The 26,346-nt window shown below is 42.6% G+C and overlaps 1 protein-coding gene across 2 annotated transcripts in view; it reads right to left on the reverse strand.

The window, feature by feature from the left end:
- The window catches only part of LOC124048539 (cadherin-23-like), a 548,925-nt gene that overhangs the window by 289,232 nt on the left and 233,347 nt on the right, over positions 1–26,346 (reverse strand). The window lies entirely within an intron of this gene.

A 26,346-nucleotide genomic window follows, 5' to 3' on the forward strand; every position in this document is an offset into this window, starting at 1 on the left:
CCACCTCTTTAAGGAATACCTAGGATAGGATAAGTAATCCCTCTCACCCCCCTTTAAGATTTAGATGCACTATTGTAAAGTGACTGTTCACTGGATGTCATAAGGTGAATGCACCAATTTGTAAGTCGCTCTGGATAAGAGCGTCTGCTAAATGACTTAAATGTAAATGTATAACATCCTGGCATTTAAAGCATACTCGATTTAAATTGTCAAACTATAAAATGCTATTTTTTCGCATACTCGCAGAATTTTTCCGCATATTTAGGACGCAAGTATGTGCATTTGGACACGGCCAGTGACTTGAAGACATTTTTTTAGTACATAATGTCAAAATAGGCCATCACCACTGAAATATATTCTTCTTGTTTTACGGTAGATGAAACAGCCAAACTGCATCTGCATGCCAACCATATCCATTTGACCTCGTTCAGTTTCATGAGAATATCAATTTATGGGAAAATGCATTTAGATTTTCGTGAATGATGTACTGTAAGGAACTAGCCTACTCTTTGAGCGAGTTTCAGAGCAGATGATGTTAAAACATGCTACAGACTACCTGTACTGTTTAAATCAAAGCACATGTATCCTATAGCGCATGCTGTTGAGTTTTGGCCGCATCATGAGAAACCTTTACCGATATGGATAATGTGGATTATATTAAATTGACATTTTGTAGGAAGTTGATGCATTTTTCATTAGAACCTTAGCGGACTTAAAGCCAACCAACAAAGCAGAGTTGGGAGATGAGAGTGACCAAAGAAACCTTTAACAATCTCATTGACCGTTGTTTACAATGTGCATTGTACAAACAATGCGCAGTAGCCTAGGAAATGTTGTACAGTTGTACAATGCGCGGTAGCCTAGGAAATGTGTGAACCCCCCATTGCAGTAGTGCCTTTGTTTGTCTGCAGAGAACATGTATACAATGTATACAATGAATTGCCTTCATTTCGATGTTGAACTAGGCTACACGGGTTGCAAACCATAACACAACCTTCCCGAAACAGTTAGATTGGAGCAGGATAACTTCTGAATTGCCTATAATAGGATACAGTATATAGATTAGAAAATGTAGCCTAGGTTTTTAGAAACAGTTGCTCTCTTCTCACCCAGCAGACTATTCTCAAAGGCGCAAAGGCAGGAGTGCATATCGAGCTTAGTGACCAGATCATTATTGATCACTGAACCATAATTATTTAAATATCTGTTAAAGACATTTAGCAATAAGAAAAATGCTATTAAAGTATTGCACATGAATGTAACCAAGTAAATTGACAAAATCATCTACTATGAATGCATCGTTGTCAGAACAATAATAGGCTATAGAGGTTTCATTGATCATTTTCGTATTTCAGATAGGACTGATTTAGGTGGCTACTGGCTATATTTCTCAAGATAGCTGTGACATCACACTGCTTTCAATATTATGGAAGGAAGATGTTCTGGCGAAAAATGATAACGATATTTGTGAGGAAGAAAATGGTATACAGACAGTTGGCAACGAGCACTGTGCCCTCCAAAGGGATAATGTGAGTGCATCGGGGTCACAAGGTTTGAACCACTCCACTTTGGGGGTCACAGGGAAAAAGTTTGAGAACCACTGTAGCAGTCCCCGCTCTGAATGAGTGACTCGACTGCCCCCTCATGGAGAAAAAAAGAATGCAGGTTGATGTAAATCACAAGGCCATTTGCATTCTATTTACATTTTCCTGCTGAGGAACAAAAACATGATCAACTGAAGATGTCAGATCTGCAATCAGATAGATTGGAGGATACAGAGACACAGGTTCTGTACAAGGTAAAGCATTGGTAAACTCTTGAGTTTTTGCACGTTGCTCTCAGTATAGCTCAACTGAACATTTTACCACATCTTTTTAGATAACTTCTGGGGCCGTAGATAGAGTAGAGACAGCTGAGTATGTGGGGCTGCCTGCATGGGCCTCATCTGGGCTTTCAGACTGGCCAGACTGGCAATCCCAGCAGTCATCACTGAGCTGTACTGTGCATCCCCCTGACCAAGACTGTTTGATCACAGCTGTGTGTGAGACTGTGTGTGTGTTTCTATAAATAATGGGGCTAATGTGTGACATTGGGATCAATATTTCAAAATGGTTAGAAACAAAAACAATAAAAAATAAGATCCAATTGAATTTATTCAAATTGCCCATAACTCCAGGCCTTGGACGATACATCCTTTAAGCAGAGTTCATGCAGACATTGTCAAGTCAAATTTAAGGATTTTCAGATACTTTTTCTAGCACTTAATTGTATTTTTCAAGGACCTCATTGTTATATAATTGTATAATTGATATAATTGTGCATATAGGGCCTAATATAGAACCATCCCACCCCCTAAAAGCATGTGAAAAGTGTCAACAACAAAAAATGTGGGCCAAAACTTTGTTTGGGCCTTGCCAATACATTGATGTGAAAAGTATTATTACATTCTAAATTTGTGAGAATAATATGGACATTGCCTGACTAAATAGATTGGATACATGCATGTCAATCTTTCTGTACCCTATGTAGCCGATGCAGGCACACATAATAAAGCCGTTAATAGCGGTAGCATTAATCTCACCATTTGAATCTCACCATGGCTGTTATAATGAGAAAGTGACCAAAAACAGGTTCCTTTTAAATGGAAGGATTTGTATGGAAGCCAAGTTGAAGCCATCTTTAGAGGTTGTAGTCCTCATAATAACTGCACATGGTTGTACCGCAACAGGGTAGCGTAACACCCTTGAATTGAAGCGGTGGGAAACAAGCAAAGTGGCCACATCTCTCACAAAAACGGATAAAGACTAATATCACAGATAATTATAAGGAAGCAGGAAAATGTATAAATTGGCTACAATAATTAGAGTAACTTTTTACGCACCAAATTGAGGAAATGTCTACTTTTCAAGGTGGTCCTATTTCAGTACTTGATTGTCTGAGCTCCAAATTCAAATAGTAGGCTACTTCAAGCCCCCTGTAGTGTTTAAAATTGAAGGTCTAACATGGAAAACGTATTTCATTACCAGATTATATTGTGAATAAGCACACCAGGCTATGTAATTTGTTGTCATTATATCCAGAATAAATAATAGGAATAGCATTGTGTGTTGCGCCAATAGTCTATCCTACACAATTGTGTACAGTAGACTGTGTCCACTGACACACAAAAACATATGAAAACATGAACTCATTACATTGATTCTTTCTCTGTTAAATCTAATGAAACCTTACTGTAAATCAAGCAGACAACAACAGATGATCAACATCAATTCGCTGGGGAAATTAGATTCAACGTGGATTCAGGCACAACTGTCTTCACCGGCGTAACGAATGAGATACCAAAATATTCTGGACATTCCTCGCAAACACCTTTTTTGCAGCACTAGTGTTGTTGTATCGCATGCACTATCACAACAGTTGTACTTATAATATAATAATAATATATGCCATTTAGCAGACGCTTTTATCCAAAGCGACTTACAGTCATGTGTGCATACATTCTACGTATGGGTGGTCCCGGGGATCGAACACACTACCCTGGCGTTACAAGCGCCATGCTCTACCAACTGATACTTCACTTGACTGTCATTTGGAAAAATACTTCCTGGATCTGAAAATGTCTTGGTGTAACTAATCAGCTGGACACCAAATGTCCATTGAAGTATTATGCAGAATTATTGAAGAACCATATTAACATGTTAACTTCTAAAAGCTAGGGGGCAGAATTCTCACTTTTGGATAAATAGCGTGCCCAATTTCAACTTCCTGCTACTCATGCCAAGAATATAAGATATGCATATTATTCATAGATCTATTATTCATAGATCTGAAGTTTCTAAAACTGTTTGAATCATGTCTGTGAGTATAACAGAACTTATGTAAGCAGGCGAAACCCCGAGGACTAACTGTTGAGAAATTTATCCCCCCCTCTCTGTTCGCTCCATTGTCTCTGCCATAGGATATTTCATAGGAACCTATTTTCAGTTTCTACCGCTTCCACTGGATGTCGCCAGTCTTTGAAATTTGGTTAAGGTTATTCCTTTGTGCAATGAAGAAGTAGGCCAACTCGGAACTGGGGACACTTTTGTGAGTTGCGCAAGACGTGAAAAGCAGCGCTGGTTTGTTATCTTTCCTGTATTGAATACAGATTGCCCAGTCTACAATTTGATCGATTATTAACATTTAAAAATAGCTAACGTTGTATTACAAAAGTAGTTTGAAATATTTTGGCAAAGTTTATAGGCAATTTTTGAAATATTTTGTAGTGACGTTGCGTTTTTGTAAGCTGTTTTTTTCTGGATCAAACGCGCTTTATAAATGGACATTTCAGATATGCATGGACGGAATTAATTGAACAAAAGGACCAATTGTGATGTCTATGGGACATATTGGAGTGCCAACAAAAGAAGGTAATGGTAATGCATGCTTTATATTTTATTTCAGCGTTTTGTGTAGCGCCTGCAGGGTTGTAATATGCTAGCCCCTTTGTTCACTGCTGGTGCAGACGGTGCAGGCTATCAGATAATAGCTTTTTATGCTTTCGCCGAAAAGCATTTTTTAAATCTGACATGTTGGCTGGATTCTTGCGACTCCAAACCCGTATCCGGGAGCGTAATCATAGCCTCAAGCTCATTACCATAACGCAATGTTTCCTATTCATGAAAATCGCAAATGAAATGAAATAAATATATTGGAACACAAGCTTAGCCTTTTGTTAACAACACTGTCATCTCAGATTTTCAAAATATGCTTTTCAACCAAAGCTACACAAGCACATATCATCTATTGCATCCTTATGTAATACATGTATCACTAGCCACTTAAACTATGCCACTTTGTTTACATACTCATCTCATATGTATATACTGTACTCGATACCATCTACTGTATCTTGCCTATGCTGCTCTGTACCATCACTCATTCATATATCTTTATGTACATATTCTTTATCCCCTTACACTGTGTATAAGACAGTAGTTTTGGAATTGTTAGTTAGATTACTTGTTGGTTATTACTGCATTGTCGGAACATCTGCTAACCATGTGTATGTGACAAATAAAATTTGATTTGATTCGTGTAAGAGTATTGATAGCCTAGCATAGCATTAAGCCTAGCATTCAGCAGGCAACATTTTCACAAAAACAAGAAAATCATTCAAATACAATCATTTACCTTTGAAGAATTTCGGATATTTTCAATGACGAGACTCTCAGTTAGATTGCAAAATGATTATTTGTGTAGGAGAAATTGCTCCATTTTGTTCATCACGTTTGGCTAAGAAAAAACCCCGAAAATGCAGTCATTACAACGCCAAACTTCTTTCCAAATTAGCTCCATAATATCGACAGAAACATGGCAAACGTTGTTTAGAATCAATCCTCAAGGTGTTTTTCACAATTCTTTTCGATTAAAAATAATTCGTGGCAGTTGGTTTCTCAGAGGCAAACGGAAAAATACTGCAGCTCGAGATTACGCAATAATTGCGACGGAGGACACCAAGCGACCACCTGGTAGATGTAGTCTCTTATGGTCAATCTTCCAATGATATGCCTTCAAATATGTCAATGCTGCAGACACCTTGGGGAAAACGTGGAAAACGTAAGCTGACTCCTAGCTCCTCCACAGCCATAAGGAGTCATTGCCATGAGGCGGTTTCAAAGAATGCGGCACTTCCTGATTGGATTTTTATCTGGGTTTTTTCTGTAACATCAGTTCTGTGGCACTCACAGTCAATATCTTTGCAGTTTTGGAAACGTCAGTGTTTTCTTTCCAAAGCTGTCCATTATATGCATAGTTGAGCATCTTTTCGTGACAAAATATCTTGTTTAAAACGGGAACGTTTTTCATCCAAAAATTTAAATAGCGCCCCCTAGTTATAAAAGGTTAAGTGAGTATCTTACATGTGTGATTTTAATGAAAGTTTGAATGTTATAGCATTTTATTTGAATCTGGCGCTCTGCATTTCCCCTGGCAATTGGCTGTGTTGAGACATTTGCATCCCGCCTATCACAAAGAATTCCCGTAAAGAGAGACAAAATGAGCAAATCTCTAAACATATATCTACAGAATGTGAATAAATATAGGTGATCTCTGTTAGCTAATGCAAGAAAAGCAGTCAATAAAATAACAAATTAACCTGATCAGCCGATCGAGGCAGTGGCAGTACAGGTAGAGGAGGAATAGGAGGTGGCTGCCTGAATCGCGTCGAGATGCAAATTAGTTGAGATGAAGATGACAGCTAGCAACCAGACAGCAGACAGCCAACAGTGGCTTTTATTCCACATGTCACAAATAAAACAACTTGTTTGCCCCAAGTGTCTAAACACTGGATGGAAAATCAACATAGACCCCACCATCCAGGGATTCTGTAATTCTGTCATGATAGAATATGCACACTGTGAAGGTGATCATGATGCATTTAGGAGGAGTGTTTACACTTCCTCCAGGCTGCAGGAGTGCTCCTGGGTAGATGTGGTATTTTATAGAAATGTGAGGATGATTCTTCTAGCCCACACATTTGAACGTGGTTATTCAGCTCTAAAGAAAATAAGCAAAGTCCTAGGGATTCCTTCCTTGCGTCTCAGCTCATTTTTATTTATTTCACCTTTATTTAACCAGGCAGGCTAGTTGAGAACAAGTTCTCATTTGCAACTGCGATCTGGCCAAGATAAAGCACAGCAGTGTAAACAGACAACACAGAGTTACACATGGAGTAAACAATTAACAAGTCAATAACACAGTAGAGAATAAAAAAAGGGGGGGGGGTCTATATACATTGTGTGCAAAAGGCATGAGGAGGTAGGCGAATAATTACAATTTTGCAGATTAACACTGGAGTGATAAATGATCAGTTGGTCATGTACAGGTAGGAATATTGGTGTGCAAAAGAGCAGAAAAGTAAATAAATAAATACAGTATGGGGATGAGGTAGGTAAAAATGGGTGGGCTATTTACATATCAGATACACGAGAGGAGAGTGACAAATAAATAAAAAGGGAGAGTAGCCCATTATTGTCAGGTGACTTGCTGTGTATACATAATATGTATTTCCTTGCTCCAGCAAATGTATTCAAAGTTAATAAACAGTGGGAGGGAACATGTCACATGGCCTACAGTGTCATAGGGCTGTCGCCTACTGTGATTACTCAGAAATGAGTAAATACATGCTGATTTGCTAATATTTACATGGGGTAACATGCCGATATTTAGTCCACACACACACTTTAGTTGCAGAGATTCAGAGAACGCAACAGTCAATTGAGAGTGCTGGAAAGCTAATTAGAAGAACATATGCAGATATAGACCCAGACATAGCAGAGTTGCTGGAGGAGGATGAGGATGTCATCACAGAGATTCATGTATCCTTTGATAGCACTTGGCACAAGAGAGGATTCACTTCCAACTACAGGATAGGTGTGTGAATAGACATCTAGTGATAGACTATGAGGTGTTGTCTTCATACTGCCGTGCATGTGTGATGGAAAGGAAACATGGAATTACTGAGGAGTAGTTCAGGGAAAGGAATGATTCACATGCAGATGACTGCTCAAAACTTCTCAGGTTTGAGCAAAGCAATGGAGCAGGACGCAGTTAAACGCATGTGGACCAGATCAGTCAGTCACCACCACCTTCGTTACACCGAGATGCTCTCAGATGGTGACAGTACTGCATACAAGCAGTTGTCAAACTAAATCCCTACCCAGGCCTTGAGATATGGAAACTAGAATGCATCAATCATGCCCACAAGAACAGCACTTCGTAAACTTAGTTCAGAGAAACCACTTGGGTGGAGAGGTGTAGGGAAACTCACTGCACAAAAATGTAAGTCTGCAAAACTACATGGGGTGCAATTCTTGATGAGGGCATGAAGAATGCTATCTGGGCTGGTCTTGTCCATTCCATATCAACAGACGGAATTCCTAATCACGGTAGATCTTGGTGCTGGTACCAGCGAGCCCTAGAAAATGGTGAAGATCCACCCAGTCACAAAAACCAAGGAGGCCATACCTTTTTTAATAGAGAGGTTGAACAGAAAATGGTACCTCTATGTCATAGGATGTCAAGTGATAACTTCCTCATGAATGTCTGAACTCATTGTGTAATATGATGCCCCAAAACTGTCTTCATGGGCAAAAGCCGTATTGACGGAGCAGCCAGTATGGCAGTAGCCACTTTCTATGAGGGAGCCACTGCTATATCATATGTGATGGACAAATTGTGGCTTGACAGCACTTTGGTGATGCTGGAAGCAATCAGAGAGGACACGAGGCGTGTTATGAGAGCTGATGCTGCTTCAATGGAGTGTGCCAAGCGTAGGCGCAGGTCCCATGTCAAGAAAGTAAAGCAGCACCAGCAACAACTGAAAGAGGGCCTTACAAATGGGGTAAGCATAGCTGATTAACGTTCTGCACATTTCACCAGCCACCAGCCTTGTATGTGACAAATTGAGCAAAGTGATATGAGAATTTGTCCAAAACTGAAGATTTGCCCAACAGACCAGTATTCAAAGCATATCCTCTATTGCTTGAAACAAATGTTTTCAATATGCTAATGCATTTGTAAAAGGTATTTTTTTATGTTTATTTAACAGTTTAGAAGTGATATATGAATAAGAGATTATTTCATGTGACATAAATGGTCATATTTATGGAAAGTACATTTTAATTGCATTAGTTTATCTTTATTGGCCATTTTCTCAAGATTACATGTTTCCTGTGCTCCAATTAATTTGTCTCCGTCTTCAAAGCACTTATTTTTACATTATTCCACACAGAGTTTCTAGGTCTTATAGTCAGACTTAGAGGCTTTTTTATATCTTGCATCATTTTTATTTTAAGTGTCATTTTATCTGTGAATATATGCAAAATATGCATCTTTCATTCATCTGAATGGTGTTTTTTAAATCATTACAGCCAGGGCTGAAGTAGAGCGGGTCGAGAGATTCAAGTTCCTTGGTGTCCACATCACCAACAAACTATCATAGTCCAAACACACCAAGAAAGTCATGGTGAGGGCACGACAACTCCTTTTCCCCCTCAGGAGACTGAAAAGATTTGGCATGGGTCCCCAGTTTCTCAAAAAGTTACACAGATGCACCTTCGAGAGCATGCTGACCGTTTGCATCACCGCCTGGTATGACAACTGCTCGGCATCTGACGGTAAGGCGCTACAGAGGGCAGTGCGTAAAGCCCAGTAAATCACTGTGGCCAAGCTTCCTGACCAGAGTACCTGATTCTGTCACGAATCCCACTTCCTGAGTCTGTGTTTGCCTGTGTTTCTGTCCTGGAGTGTGTTTCCGGTGTCCTGGAACGCACCCTGTCTGGTTGTCGGGCAAATTAGCTTGTTGGGAGATCGATGTTCACCCGGACCTGTAACCCATCAGTAATCTGCACACCTGTCCTGATCATCACCTCTCCCCTTCAAAAGCTCTGACCTGACATCCAATCCCTGCCGGATTGTTAGCCATGAACAGTATATTGTGCCAGAGTATCAGCCTCAAGTTGGATAGAATTTGTTTTGTTGTTTTTTACATATTGCTTGCCTTAAACTTACCTCCGTTTGTTCTGTCTTCAGTTACTCACCCGGATCATTTACCCCATTCCCGCCTGGTCGTCGGAGGATTCCGCTACCTCATTGGATCCACCTATTTACTCCCATCAACTCACCACTGCTGCCCTCTACGCCACCTGGATATATCTTCCCATTCACATTCACTTGGAAATAAATACTCACCTTCTTCCTACTCTCCTTGTCCTGGTCTGCTTCTGGGTTCGATTTTGAAAGAACGTGACAGATTCCATATGTTTGGGGAGTCTCCCACATGCCTATGGTGAACACCAAATGTTTTTGCTTATTTTTTCTTTAAGCAATGGCTTTTTTTCTGGTCACTCTTCTGTAAAGCCCAGCTCTGTGGAGGTTATGGCTTAAAGTGGTTCTATGGACAGATACTCCAATCTCCGCTGCGTAGCTTTGCAGCTCGCTCCTTCGGGGTTATCTTTGGTCTCTTTGTTGCCTCTTTGATTTATGCCCTCCTTGCCTGGTCCATGAGTTTTGGTGGGTGCCATATTGTTTCCATTTTTTTAATAATGGATTTAATGGTGCTCCGTGGGATGTTCAAAGTTTCAAATATTTTGTTTATAGCCCAAACCTGATCTGTACTTCTCCACAACCTTGTCCTTGACCTGTTTGGAGCGCTCCTTAGTCTTCATGGTGCTGATTGCTTGGCGGTGCCCCTTGCTTAGTGGTGTTGCAGACTCTGGGGCCTTTCAGAACAGGTGTATATATACTGAGATCATGTGACAGATCATGTGACACTTAGATTGCACACAGGTGGACTTTATTTAATTAATTATGTGACTTCTGAAGGTAATTGGTAGCACCATATTTTATTTAGTGGATTCATAGCAAAGGGTGAATACATATGCACACACTATTTTCTGTTTATAATTTATTTATTTATTTTAGAAACAAGTTGTTTTTTCATGTAACTTCACCAATTTGGACTATTCTGTGTATGTCCATTACATGACATCCAAATAAAAATCAATTTAAGTTACATGTTGTAATGCAAGAAAATAGGAAAAACACCAAGGGGGATGAATACTTTTGCAAGGAACTGTATCTGGTAAATACTCTGCATTAACTTTGATGTTGGTGTGGCTGGCTTTAATCATCATTGACAATTTGCTTGACAGTTTTGATGTCCGAGCATCATGATCAATTACACCTCGTAGCACTACAAGCTTCTTAATACTATTTTAGAAATATACTTTTCTCCAAACATACATACGCCATTGTGTAAAAGGATCCCAAAGTCCACATTTTTTTAATTACCCACAATCCTCAAAAAACAATGCACGTGGCACTATTAAGTATTCATAACTTGCAAAACCGTAATAATTCTATATCAGCACAACACAGATAAATAAAGTGTTTTTATTTGTATATTTACTACATTATTATTTTAAGTAAAGACATTAAACATAATAGAATCAAGAAATAACAAATGATTTAATAAATGTTAGATTGACTTAAAAAAAGTATATCTTGTAAAAACTATAACTTTAGATTAGCAGAACACAGATAAATAATTATATTTACTCAACCTCATATTTGTTCACAATACTCAAAAATAATATAAGTGATAACAACATCTGACTGACATCATAGTGAGTACCACTTATATTATTTGAGTTCTACAGGCAGGTGGAGATGTTTGTGTAACCATTACTCAATTGCTTTAATGAGTTAGACAATTACTTTTTTAACCCCTTTTCTCCCCAATTTTGTGGTATTGAATTGGTAGTTACAGTCTTGTCTCATCGCTGCATCTCCTATACGGACTCGGGAGAGGCGAAGGTCGAAAGCCGTGCGTCCTCCGAAACACAACCCAACCAAGCCGCACTGCTTCTTGACACAATGCCCATTTAATCCGGAAGCCAGCCACACCAATGTGTCGGAAGGTACACCTGGCGAACGTGTCAGCGTGCACTGCACCCAGCCCTCCACAGAAGTCGCTAGTGCATGATGGGAGAAGGACATGCCTGCTGGCCAAAACCTCCCCGAACCCAGACGACGCTGGGCCAATTGTGCGCCGCCCCATGGGTCCCCCGGTCACGGCCGCTGCGAAAGAGCCTGAACTCAAACCAGAATCTCTAGTGGCACAGCTAGTACTGCGATGCATTGCCTTTGACCACCGTGCCACTCGTGTATGAATACGTAATGGCAGAGATTAGGGTTGGAAAGTGAAGAACACATTTAGTCACACTGGTTTTTGTTTCATTTCTAATATACAAAATCCAACGATATGTAGCTAGATAGTTGAGTCATCCAGTTTGTTATTAAGGGGGGTAATGAGGCTTTCCAATTGATGAATATTTAAATTTTAAAAAATCAGCAATTACATTTAGAATTAATAGTACAAAACTGATATTGATCAACATAAACAATTGTGGAGATGGATGGATATACATTCTTAGACACTTTTGGAGCATTCAAGTTCTTATTATGATGGATCACATTGAGATGTGACATAAAACATTACTTATCTGTCCTTGCATTTATGGAAATGTAAGTAATAGTTATATCATATATTAAGCATTACTCAATTAAATTAGACATTGAACTTGAACCCTGTAAGAATCCTGGATCTAGCTGTTGGACAGTGTTTTGTATAGAGATCTCAGAAATGCAGTGTAACTACGTAACATTTTGTGTCTCCTTATGTAACAGGGTAAAATCAGTTTTTATGTGCACATATATCCAAAATGATGTATGCATTGCCAAATCGAATGCTTCTAACCGAAAGAGTCACCATAACTTGATATTTAAAACCTAAATCGATCTGCTGCCATTGACTAGAACGAACTGCAAAAATCCCTGAAGCTGGAGACTCATATCTCCCTCACTAACTTTACGAACCAGCTGTCAGAGCAGTTCACAGATCACTGCACCTGTACATAGCCTGTTATTTATTTTGCTCCTTTGCACCCCAGTATCTCCACTTGCAGATTCATCTTCTGCATATCTATCACTCCAGTGTTTAATTGCTATATTGTAATTATTTCACCACTATGGCACTCAACGTCAACAAAACTAAGGAGATGATTGTGGACTTCAGGAAACAGCAGAGGGAACACCCCCCTATCCACATCGATGGAACAGTAGTGGAGAGGGTAGCTAGTTTTAAGTTCCTCGGCATACACATCACAGACAAACTGAATTGGTCCACTCACACTGACAGCGTCGTGAAGAAGGCGCAGCAGCGCCTATTCAACCTCAGGAGGCTGAAGAAATTCGGCTTGTCACCAAAAGCACTCACAAACTTCTACAGATGCACAATCGAGAGCATCCTGGCGGGCTGTATCACCGCCTGGTACGGCAACTGCTCCGCCCTCAACCGTAAGGCTCTCCAGAGGGTAGTGAGGACTGCACAACGCATCACCGGGGCAAACTACCTGCCCTCCAGGACACCTACACCACCCGTTGTTACAGGAAGGCCATAAAGATCATCAAGGACATCAACCACCCGAACCACTGCCTGTTCACCCCGCTATCATCCAGAAGGCGAGGTCAGTACAGGTGCATCAAAGCTGGGACCGAGAGACTGAAAAACAGCTTCTATCTCAAGGCCATCAGACTGTTAAACAGCCACCACTAACACTGAGTGGCTGCTGCCAACACACTGTCATTGACACTGACCCAACTCCAGCCATTTTAATAATGGGAATTGATGGGAAATGATGTAAATATATCACTAGCCACTTTAAACAATGCTACCTTATATAATGTTACTTACCCTACATTATTCATCTCATATGCATATGTATATACTGTACTCTACATCATCGACTGCATCCTTATGTAACACATGTATCACTAGCCACTTTAACTATGCCACTTTGTTTACTTTGTCTACACACTCATCTCATATGTATATACTGTACTCGATACCATCTACTGTATGCTGCTCTGTACCATCACTCATTCATATATCCTTATGTACATGTTCCTTATCCCCTTACACTGTGTATAAGACAGTAGTTTTGGAATTGTTAGTTAGATTACTTGTTGGTTATCACTGCATTGTCGGAACTAGAAGCACAAGCATTTCGCTACACTCGCATTAACATCTGCTAACCATGTGTATGTGACAAATAAAATTTGATTTATTGCCTTATCTCCATTATCTTACCTCATTTGCACACACTGTATATATACTTTTTCTATTGTATTATTGACTGTATGTTTGTTTATTCCAAGTGTAACTCTGTGTTGTTGTTTGTGACTACTCTGCTTTATCTTGGCCAGGCCACAGCTAAAATACCTGGTTAAATAAATAAAAATAAACTGTCATTAAATTAAATGCCAGTAACCAATCGTATATCAGGAAATTACTAATCTTTCAGCACGAAGAACTACGTCTATATTGCCATGTATGGACCAGCTCACGATATGCTCTGGAAAACAAGCTTTTGAATGATATATAATTCAACATGTAGAGTTTAAAAAATAATCGTTGAAGTTCTACATGAAACACACCAACAATGACATTTATGCTAGGTGTAGTTGACTGAGTTGGGATACAATTATACAAATAAAGTATTTACATACATATTTGCCAAATTATTTGTACATGTATGGAAATTAGATTTGCAAAATTTCCCAAAATCAGAAAATTCATAGACGCAAGCGAAATCACAATTTGTGCCTGTGGTGCCTGGCCTTAAAACAGGTTTTAAGATGCAAGTGGTTATATTAATTTGGGATCTATCGCATCCCACAACTGTCCCAAACTATGTCTGAAATGTTTATTTCCAGCAGAATAGAATAGGTCCCCTTTTGTACTATGGGGATAGTAGATTGACATAGGCTAGTGCTTTTGCTGTTTGTTAGTCCTACTCATCTTGTGTTGGCATGGGCTACAGGGAGTTTCCATATACCAGTCATTTACAATCACGAAGGAAAGCCAACAATTGCAATCTTCAGGAGAAAAAAATTATTATTGGGACATACTGTATTTTCAACAGCAGGAACATGATCAGATCTAAGGTCTAGTCAAAGGGTCATGGAGTGGGCACTGGTTAGTCACTATTAATACAAACTCTTTCTTAGCCCCACGCACGCACGCACGCACGCACGCACGCACGCACGCACGCACGCACGCACGCACGCACGCACGCACGCACGCACGCACGCACGCACGCACACACACACACACACACACACACACACACACACACACACACACACACACACACACACACACACACACACACACACACACACACACACACACACACACACACACACACACACACACAACCAACCAACCAACCAACCAACCAACCAACCAACCAACCAACCAACCAACCAACCAACCAACCAACCAACAATAACAGATCCAGAGCTCACAGGGTGTCACTATCTACTGTAAGCATCACGTCCCAGCTTAGCCCTCTGATGGTGAGAGAGAGGGAGGATATCCTGATCCCAGGTCCCCAGTTCATTAGCATAAATCAACTCTGCAGTTAAAACCTTTTATCTTAATTACTGTACTAATGAGACGAGTCCCAAAGGACTAAGTCACACCCTCTGACGACAGTCGAGGAGATGAGAAGTAGGTGTCTTACACAAGCATACAGGCATACACACCTGCATGCGTGTGCACGCAAGCACACCAAAAACACACACACACACACCAAATTGCATCATCCTCCCACCTTAAACTCTGAGAACTGCATCATTATCCTTCACTATCCATTATCTATGAAAATGATAATGATTTGATTTGATCAACCCTACAGTATCCATCTCCATAAGGGCTTAGTACAGCGCCATAACTCATGATTTCCCTCTGCCAAAAGGACTAGACACACTATCTAATTAATGCATTTTTAATGCTCTGCTCTTCTTCAACTCTGCAACACAAAAGAGCATCGCCTAGCTGTAACAGTGAGTGGTTGGTTATAAAACCAGAAGCCACTGTGTTTGTTTTCATGGTGGCTTTGTAAGAAGTGGACTGGAATGGGATTTAGGCTTTCTGTCCATTCTGTGTGTGTCCGTGTGCCTGTATGTGTTTGTGTGTGAGTGTTTGGTCAGTGCCTTGTCTCTGTAAGTGAAAGGGGCAGAGTGACTGGATAAGGTCAGCCAGTGAGTCAGCAAATTGTCAAGGGATGGGCATCTCTATCACTAAGAAGTGTGCCACACTGCCACCCTGCATGCCACCCTGACTCAACCAGTGCCAGTACACATTATTAACCAGCTGGCAGCATTGGGCACCCATGTAATGTGCTACCATCATGGCTGGTGACCCTCTTAGGGGACACTCAGAGTTTAGCCAGGGCATACCAGGGCACAGGGGGTGGCTGTTGGGCAATGTGGTTTGCATACAAGAAAGACCAATTCTCTGCATGACTTTCTATCTATCCCACTCTTCATTTCTATTAATTTTGTCATGCAGGTGAAAGAGGACCCAAAAGCGACTTGGCGAAAACAGAGTCTTTAATCCAGAAAAGTGAATACAAACAAAAAAAACACAACTTTCACTCGAAATGACGAGGACCAACTGGAGACTCGATCTTGAACAGCAGGTGAACAGCAGGTTGCCTCGGGAAGGCACTCGAACCAGACAGACTCAGACACCTGCTCACCACGCAGCATCTGAGGAAAACACGACACGACAGGGCGATACACAATCACAGCACGGTGAATTCTAAACAAGGAACCGACAGGACAGGAACGGAACACAAAGGAAGAAATAGGGACTCTAATCAGGGGAAAGGATCGGGAACAGGTGTGGGAAGATTAAATGATTGATTAGGGGAATAGGAACAGCTGGGAGCAGGAACGGAACGATAGAGAGAAGAGAGAGCGAGAGAGTGAGAGAGGGAGGGGGAGAGAGAGGGATAGAAAGAGGGAAAGAACCTAATAAGACCAGCAGAGGGAAACGAATAGAATGGGAAGCACAGGGACAAGACAAGATAATAAATGACAAAACATGACAGTACCCCCACTCACCGAGCGCCTCCTGGCGCACTCGAGGAGGAATCCTGGCGGCAACGGAGGAAATCATCGATGAGTGAACGGTCCAGCACGTCCCGAGACGGAACCCAACTCCTCTCCTCAGGACCGTAACCCTCCCAATCCACTAAGTATTGGTGACCCCGTCCCCGAGAACGCATGTCCATGATCTTATGTACCTTGTAAATAGGTGCGCTCGACAAGGACGGGAGGGGGAGGGAAGACGAACGGGGGTGCGAAGAAAGGGCTTGACACAGGAGACATGGAAGACAGGATGGACGCGACGAAGATGTCGCGGAAGAAGCAGTCGCACAGCGACAGGATTGACGACCTGGGAGACACGGAACGGACCAATGAACCGCGGAGTCAACTTACGAGAAGCTGTCGTAAGAGGAAGGTTGCGAGTGGAAAGCCACACTCTCTGGCCGCAACAATACCTTGGACTCTTAATCCTGCGTTTATTGGCGGCTCTCACAGTCTGTGCCCTGTAACGGCAAAGTGCAGACCTCACCCTCCTCCAGGTGCGCTCACAACGTTGGACAAACGCTTGAGCGGAGGGAACGCTGGACTCGGCAAGCTGGGATGAGAATAGAGGAGGCTGGTAACCCAGACTACTCTGAAACGGAGATAACCCGGTAGCAGACGAAGGAAGCGAATTGTGAGCGTATTCTGCCCAGGGGAGCTGTTCTGCCCAAGACGCAGGGTTTCTGAAAGAAAGGCTGCGTAGTATGCGACCAATCGTCTGATTGGCCCTCTCTGCTTGACCGTTAGACTGGGGATGAAACCCGGAAGAGAGACTGACGGACGCACCAATCAAACGACAGAACTCCCTCCAAAACTGTGACGTGAATTGCGGGCCTCTGTCTGAAACGGCGTCTAACGGGAGGCCATGAATTCTGAATACATTCTCGATAATGATTTGTGCCGTCTCCTTAGCGGAAGGAAGTTTAGCGAGGGGAATGAAATGTGCCGCCTTAGAGAACCTATCGACAACCGTAAGAATCACAGTCTTCCCCGCAGACAAAGGCAGACCGGTAATGAAGTCTAGGGCGATGTGAGACCATGGTCGAGAAGGAATGGGGAGCGGTCTGAGACGACCGGCAGGAGGAGAGTTACCCGACTTAGTCTGCGCGCAGTCCGAACAAGCAGCCACGAAACGGCGCGTGTCACGCTCCTGAGTCGGCCACCAAAAGCGCTGGCGAATAGACGCAAGAGTGCCTCGAACACCGGGATGACCAGCTAACTTGGCAGAGTGAGCCCACTGAAGAACAGCCAGACGAGTGGAAACAGGAACGAAAAGGAGGTTACTAGGACAAGCGCGCGGCGACGCAGTGTGCGTGAGTGCTTGCTTAACCTGTCTTTCAATTCCCCAGACTGTTAACCCGACAACACGCCCATAAGGAAGAATCCCTCGGGATCAGTAGAAGCCACAGAAGAACTAAACAGACGGGATAAGGCATCAGGCTTGGTGTTCTTGCTACCCGGACGGTAAGAAATCACAAACTCGAAACGAGCGAAAAAACAACGCCCAACGAGCTTGACGGGCATTAAGTCGTTTGGCAGAACGGATGTACTCAAGGTTCTTATGGTCTGTCCAAACGACAAAAGGAACGGTCGCCCCCTCCAACCACTGTCGCCATTCGCCTAGGGCTAAGCGGATGGCGAGCAGTTCACGGTTACCCACATCATAGTTGCGCTCAGATGGCGACAGGCGATGAGAAAAATAAGCGCAAGGATGAACCTTATCGTCAGACTGGAAGCGCTGGGATAGAATGGCTCCCACGCCTACCTCTGAAGCGTCAACCTCGACAATGAATTGTCTAGTGACGTCAGGAGTAACGAGGATAGGAGCGGACGTAAAACGTTCTTTTAGAAGATCAAAAGCTCCCTGGGCGGAACCGGACCACTTAAAACACGTCTTGACAGAAGTAAGAGCTGTGAGAGGGGCAGCAACTTGACCGAAATTACGAATGAAACGCCGATAGAAATTAGCGAAACCTAAAAAAGCGCTGCAACTCGACACGTGACCTTGGAACGGGCCAATCACTGACAGCTTGGACCTTAGCGGAATCCATCTGAATGCCTTCAGCGGAAATAACGGAACCGAGAAAAGTAACGGAGGAGACATGAAAAGAGCACTTCTCAGCCTTTACGTAGAGACAATTCTCTAAAAGGCGCTGTAGAACACGTCGAACGTGCTGAACATGAATCTCGAGTGACGGAGAAAAAATCAGGATATCGTCAAGATAGACAAAAACAAAGATGTTCAGCATGTCTCTCAGAACATCATTAACTAATGCCTGAAAAACAGCTGGCGCATTGGCGAGACCAAACGGCAGAACCCGGTACTCAAAATGCCCTAACGGAGTGTTAAACGCCGTTTTCCACTCGTCCCCCTCTCTGATGCGCACGAGATGGTAAGCGTTACGAAGGTCCAACTTAGTAAAGCACCTGGCTCCCTGCAGAATCTCGAAGGCTGATGACATAAGGGGAAGCGGATAACGATTCTTAACCGTTATGTCATTCAGCCCTCGATAATCCACGCAGGGGCGCAGAGTACCGTCCTTCTTCTTAACAAAAAGAACCCCGCCCCGGCCGGAGAGGAAGAAGGCACTATGGTACCGGCGTCAAGAGACACAGACAAATAATCCTCGAGAGCCTTACGTTCGGGAGCCGACAGAGAGTAAAGTCTACCCCGAGGAGGAGTGGTCCCCGGAAGGAGATCAATACTACAATCATACGACCGGTGAGGAGGAAGGGAGTTGGCTCGGGACCGACTGAAGACCGTGCGCAGATCATGATATTCCTCCGGCACTCCTGTCAAATCGCCAGGTTCCTCCTGAGAAGTAGGGACAGAAGAAACGGGAGGGATGGCAGACATTAAACACTTCACATGACAAGAAACGTTCCAGGATAGGATAGAATTACTAGACCAATTAATAGAAGGATTATGACATACTAGCCAGGGATGACCCAAAACAACAGGTGTAAACGGTGAACGAAAAATCAAAAAAGAAATAGTCTCACTGTGGTTACCAGATACTGTGAGGGTTAACGGTAGTGTCTCAAATCTGATACTGGGAAGATGACTACCATCTAAGGCGAACATGGGCATAGGCTTCTCTAACTCTCTGAAAGGAATGTCATGTTTCCGAACCCATGCTTCGTCCATGAAACAACCCTCAGCCCCAGAGTCTATCAAGGCACTACATGTAGCACCCGAACCGGTCCAGCGTAGATGGACCGACAAAGTAGTACAGGATTTAGATGGAGAGACTTGAGTAGTTGCGCTCACCTGTAGCCCTCCGCTTACAGATGAGCTCTGGCTTTACTGGACATGAATTAACAAAATGTCCAGCAACTCCGCAATAGAGGCACAGGCGGTTGGTGATCCTCCGTTCCCTCTCCTTAGTCGAGATGCGAATCCCTCCCAACTGCATGGACTCAGTCTCTGAGCCAGAGGAGGGAGATGGTTGCGATGCGGAGCAGGGAAACACCGTTGATGCGAGCTCTCTTCCACGAGCCCGGTGACGAAGATCTACCCGTCGTTCTATGCGGATGGCGAGAGCAATCAAAGAGTCCACATCTGAAGGAACCTCCCGGGAGAGAATCTCATCCTTAACCACTGCGTGGAGTCCCTCCAGAAAACGAGCGAGCAGCGCCGGCTCGTTCCACTCACTAGAGGCAGCAAGAGTGCGAAACTCAATAGAATAATCCGTTATGGACCGTTCACCTTGGCATAAGGAAGCCAGGGCCCTAGAAGCCTCCCTACCAAAAACTGAACGGTCAAAAACCCGAATCATCTCCTCTTTAAAGTTCTGGAACTTGTTAGAGCAATCAGCCCTTGCCTCCCAGATAGCTGTGCCCCATTCTCGAGCCCGGCCAGTAAGGAGTGAAATGACGTAAGCAACCCGAGCTCTCTCTCTAGAGTATGTGTTGGGTTGGAGAGAGAACACAATCTCACACTGCGTGAGAAAGGAGCGGCACTCAGTGGGCTGCCCGGAGTAGCAAGGTGGGTTATTAACCCTAGGTTCTGGAGGCTCGGCAGGCCAGGAAGTAACAGGTGGCACGAGACGTTGACTCTGGAACTGTCCAGAGAGGTCGGAAACCTGAGCGGCCAGGTTCTCCACGGCATGGCGAGCAGCAGACAATTCCTGCTCGTGTCTGCCGAGCATGGCTCCTTGGATCTCGACGGCAGTGTAACGAGCGTCTGAAGTCGCTGGGTCCATTCCTTGGTCGGTTCCTTCTGTCGTGCAGGTGAAAGAGGACCCAAAAGCGACTTGGCGAAAACAGAGTCTTTAATCCAGAAAAGTGAATACAAACAAAAAAAACACAACTTTCACTCGAAATGACGAGGACCAACTGGAGACTCGATCTTGAACAGCAGGTGAACAGCAGGTTGCCTCGGGAAGGCACTCGAACCAGACAGACTCAGACACCTGCTCACCACGCAGCATCTGAGGAAAACACGACACGACAGGGCGATACACAATCACAGCACGGTGAATTCTAAACAAGGAACCGACAGGACAGGAACGGAACACAAAGGAAGAAATAGGGACTCTAATCAGGGGAAAGGATCGGGAACAGGTGTGGGAAGATTAAATGATTGATTAGGGGAATAGGAACAGCTGGGAGCAGGAACGGAACGATAGAGAGAAGAGAGAGCGAGAGAGTGAGAGAGGGAGGGGGAGAGAGAGGGATAGAAAGAGGGAAAGAACCTAATAAGACCAGCAGAGGGAAACGAATAGAATGGGAAGCACAGGGACAAGACAAGATAATAAATGACAAAACATGACAAATTTACTGTACGATATGCATCCTCTATTTTCTCATTGGTTGAAACTAGTTGCAGTATGTGTCCGTCCTGCTGTAACCTAGCTAGTAACCTGTACTATTAGCATATTCAACAGCGTTTAAGAAATATATTACCTTCAAAATTGTGTTATCTTGTGATCAAGCCATCCATGTTTTGTTATTATTGGTGTGGTAAAAATGTTAGCTAACGGGTTAGCAATTACCATTTTTTACATTTCAGTATAAATACTACTACTATCAGCTTTTTGATAAGCCGCTAAGTAAAACAATATTTTCTGTATTATCGGCACACTGTCCCCAGTTATTGGCCACCTTACTATTTTGTTCAATAAAAATGTATATTATTTTAATTTAGTTAAATAAATGAGACACCAATCTCGTATCCGAAGTGTTTACTAGATAGTTGACTGGTTGGCTAGTCTTCTGGTAAGAAAAAATTACTTGCCTATCAACCTTTCATTGCGTAGTCCGGTGCACCCTCCTGTGGACTCTTAAAAAATGGTTCTTCACCAACATATTCAGTGTTGTAACCAAATAATTTATCATCATTTGTTTTACAGATTCATTTTATGTTTTGAGAAAATAGATGTGTACATCCAAATTTACATCACACAACAAATAGAACCCCAAATACCTACATATTTCATCATCCTCTGTCTGGTGAAGGGGAACCCATGGCTGGCGTTGTAGATACAGTACTGTACCAGTGAACTTTCATCCTCTGGTGCAAGCAATGTGGGTGGTCCACCGCGACAACCATGGATTACCCGGCCTCCCAGCCTGTCCGCCAGGATCTGCCGAGGTGCGCCATGCACCTTGGTAGATAATAAAATAAAACTGTTACTAGCAGATAAAATTCATATAGACGTGGTAATCTCCTAAAAACAAAAGATGTCTAACCACGGCAGCCTGGCGGATAGCCATCCCTGCCCCGCAGTCCTCCATGGCGTGGAACATGTCCATCTCACTCCACTGCTTCCTCTTGGCTTTCTCCATGCTGTGGTGGTAAATACATGTAGCTAAATAACTTGGCATATTATACACATTCTAGAAAGATAGCTCAATCTGAATATGTATAAACATTTACATGTCAAAGTTAAGGCATTGAAAGGTGATGAACGATTTCACAATAATTGAAAGTGTAACTATGTTTTTTGTTTGATGTTATCTGAAACAAATACTGTCCCAATTAGTTTAATATTGATGCATAGTCGTGGGTTGGTAACATTTTACTAAATACTGCCTCTACGCAGCTGTTGTAAGATGAAAAAAAGTGAATGGTTCAAAGTTCTAAAAATATTTTTGCAGATTGTGCAAAACACCCCCGTCAGAAGACTCCAATTTTGATACGGTAAAGCTTGACAACATTCAGTTGTTTTCATGATATGTATTATCTAACACTTATTTTCCTTTTTGCTTACTTAGCAGTTATATCAACATTTAGCAACCAAGCTAGCAACATTAGCAAATGTGTTAGCTATATTTCAGAGGTAAAAAGTTAAATGATGTGTGGTCTGACGCGCAGTCAAATTGTACAATATACAGCGTGTCCCACAACATGTGTATTCATATGACTTTTTAGAAAACTCTCAAAACCTAACTTAACTTACATAAATTGCAATACAAATCGGTGGTCAGCTAGCTAGAAGGGTGTCTTTAGTCGCAAAACTTACCGTTATTTTCCAGTCCATTTAAATCTTTAGCTCGAGGTGATTTAGTCCTCCAACCGCTAGAAAGTGTCCGAAGGTAGGGGGTGTCCGATGTTGGGGGAAAATTAGCTATACTGATTTGCAGTTACTTTTGTAATATACAGTATTGTTGATGAAACTGTCTTCTATTTCTCTGTCCACTGTGGTCTAAGAGGCTAAAGAACCGGGCCCAGCCACCCTAACCCACACAACTCGGTTTGAGTCACACAACAAAAAACCATAAAGTAGGTCTCCTAGCATTACAGCACAAATACAGACTGGCTGGAAATAGTCATTTTCAGCTGCAGTACATACTGTACAGTATGTGGAAGATAGTTCTGTTTGAAGTTTCTGTACTTTGTGGGATACAAAGACATGAAGCACATCACCGAGGATGCACGCTCGCTCACTCGCTCACTCACTCACTCACTCACTCACTCACTCACTCACTCACTCACTCACTCACTCACTCACGTATGTTGATTTACAGGATATTATGTCTCTGTCTGTCTAACTTTGGTGGGGCCCTAAAGGTATTGTAACACAACTTAGTCGTGGGTTGGTAAAATGTAATGTCTCTGACACACATCACATCGTGTGCGCAGGCAGACAGGCACAGACTCACACACACACACACACGTTACATGATACTATGCCTTTACATGTTTATAATGTATCTCTCTATCAGAGGAAGCTGGTGAAAGGAGCTATAGAAGGATGGGCTCATCGTAATGGCTGAAATGGTTTCCATGTGTGATGTGTTTGATACCGTTCAATTTAATACATTCCAGCCATTACAATGAGTTCGTCTTCCTATAGCTCCTCCCACCAGTGTCCTCTGTTCTCTATCACTCCCCATTTCCTGTGAAAAGTGTCATAACACGATAACTCATAACGCATTTATGTGTGGAAGAAACCAGACAAATGGATTTGTTGTTAACTTTAGACTGTTAATAACCTTTCTGAACTGACACTGGTCCTTTCCTATCATCGGTAAACATGCCCAGTCAAAAAAATTAGAGAGAGATACTACGAACTTGTCCAATAATATAGTAAATGCTAATTTGTGGTTTCCTTTACAACATGTTTTGCTGTAGCTAGTGGGCTAAGCCATAGCATTAGCAATGTCTTTCAAAAGGAGACAATTTACAAATGAGTAAATTCTGACAATGAGTCTGAGTATGAAAGTGAGGAATCCCTCAATCAGAGGCCCCCCTGACCACCGATGATGTTCCAGGTCCCCCTGAAGATGCTGGTGGTGATGGAGGTAGGCCAACGGTGGGTCTGCGGTAGCTGGAAGGCCGCTAGCCATTTCACCCCTCCTGCAAAGCCCCTTGCCATCTCCTTCTGCAGCAGAGTGATTCAAGCTGTTTCTGACAGAGGAGCTAATGGGAGACATAGTGAAGGAGACCGATTGCTTGGAGCTACAGGAGAAGAGAGAGCCAAAGTGACGTGTGCGACATGAAGATAGGATTTGTCCAGAACATTAAAGTCAACACAGTGTTGACCATTGAGCTCCAACATTATACATTCTGCTCAAGCACTGTTGAGCACATCTGTAGCAATTACTGACTGACTGACTAGACAAGTGACCTCACATGTTACTGTGCCTTTAGCAGTGGAGTTTCCTCAGAGGAGGAAGGGGGAAGACCATCCTCCTCAGTAAATTCCATTCAAATAAATATAGTGCTACCTTCGAAAAAAGTTGTTCTTTTTTGACAAAACAATACAAAACAATACAACATGTAACCAAATAATTGATGACAACACACTGTTTTGCAATGAAGGTCCACGGTTACCTCTGGGGCGGCAGGTAGCCTTGTGGTTAGAGCGTTAGGTCAGTAACTGAAAGTTTGCTGGAGCGAATCCCCAAGCTGACAAGGTAAAAATCTGTCATTGAACAAGGCAGTTAACCCACTGTTCCCCGGTAGGCCGTCATTGTAAATAAGAATTTGTTCTTAACTGACTTGCCTGGTTAAATAAAGGTTAAATTAAATAAATAAATAAACAGCACTCTGAAGGTGGAGCTGTTCTGTAATTCTCTGGGTATATTGACTTCAATACAATACCTAGGAGGCTCATGGTTCTCATCTCCTTCCATAGAATTACACATTAATTACTGTATGAAAACTTCCAGAGGACATCCTCAAAATGTATCAGAGCTTTTGCAGCATGAACTGGCATGTTTTCCACCCACTCAAAGGATCAGAGAATGCACAGAACAAATGAAATAAAAGATCCCAGAAATTTTCCACACACGCAAAAAGCGTATTGCTCTCAAATGTTGTGCACACATTTGTTACATCCCTGTTAGTGGGCATTTCTCCGTTGCCAAAAATAATCCATCCACGTGACAGGTGTGGCATATCAATAAGCTGATTAAACAGTTTGATCATTACACAGGTGCACCTTGTGCAGGGGAAAATAAAATGCCACTCTAAAATACAGTGCAGTTTTGTTACACAACACAATGCCACAGATGTTTAAAGCTTTGAGCGAGCGATACATTTGCATGCTGACTGCAGCAATGTCCACAAGAGCTGTTGCTAGAGAATTTAATGTTAATTTCTCTACCATAAGCCGCCTCCAACGTCGCTTTAGAGAATTTGGCAGTACGTATAACTGGCCTCACAACCGCAGACCATGTGTAACCACGTCAGCCCAGGACCTCCACATCCGGCTTCTTCACCTGCGGGATCGTCTGAAACCAGCAAACCAGACATCGGATGAAACTGTGGTTTTGCACAACCGAAGAATTTCTGCAGAAACTGTCAGAAACCGTCTCAGGGAAGCTCCTCGTTCTCACCAGGATCTGCACCCCTACCTTTTTCGTTGAGATATCTGTGATCAAGAGATGCATATCTGTATTCCCAGGAATGTGAAATGCATAGATTAGGGCCTACTGAATTTATTTTAATTGACTGATTTCCTTTCCTGAACTGTATGTTGTGTATATATGTTTGTTCAGTACATATGCACTGAGTGTACAAAACATTTGGAACAGTTCCTAATATTAAGTTGCAGCCCCGTTTTGCCCTCGGAACAGCCTCAATTTGTCGGGGTATGGACTCTGCAAAATGTCAAAATTATTCCACAGGGATGCTGGCCCATGTTGACCTCAATGCTTTTCACAGTTGTATCAAGTTGAGAGACAAAAAGCGAGGCATAAAGACAAAAATCCACCCTTTCATCTACACTGATTGAAGTGGATTTAACAGGTGGCATCAGTAAGGGATCATACACACACCCTGTATCTACCTGGTCAGCGGAAAGATTCAATTTAACATGTTCATATTATTGTATAACCCCTGAAAAAGTC

Source organism: Oncorhynchus gorbuscha, linkage group LG11 (assembly GCF_021184085.1).
Source record: "Oncorhynchus gorbuscha isolate QuinsamMale2020 ecotype Even-year linkage group LG11, OgorEven_v1.0, whole genome shotgun sequence".
Taxonomy (NCBI): Eukaryota; Metazoa; Chordata; class Actinopteri; order Salmoniformes; family Salmonidae; genus Oncorhynchus; species Oncorhynchus gorbuscha.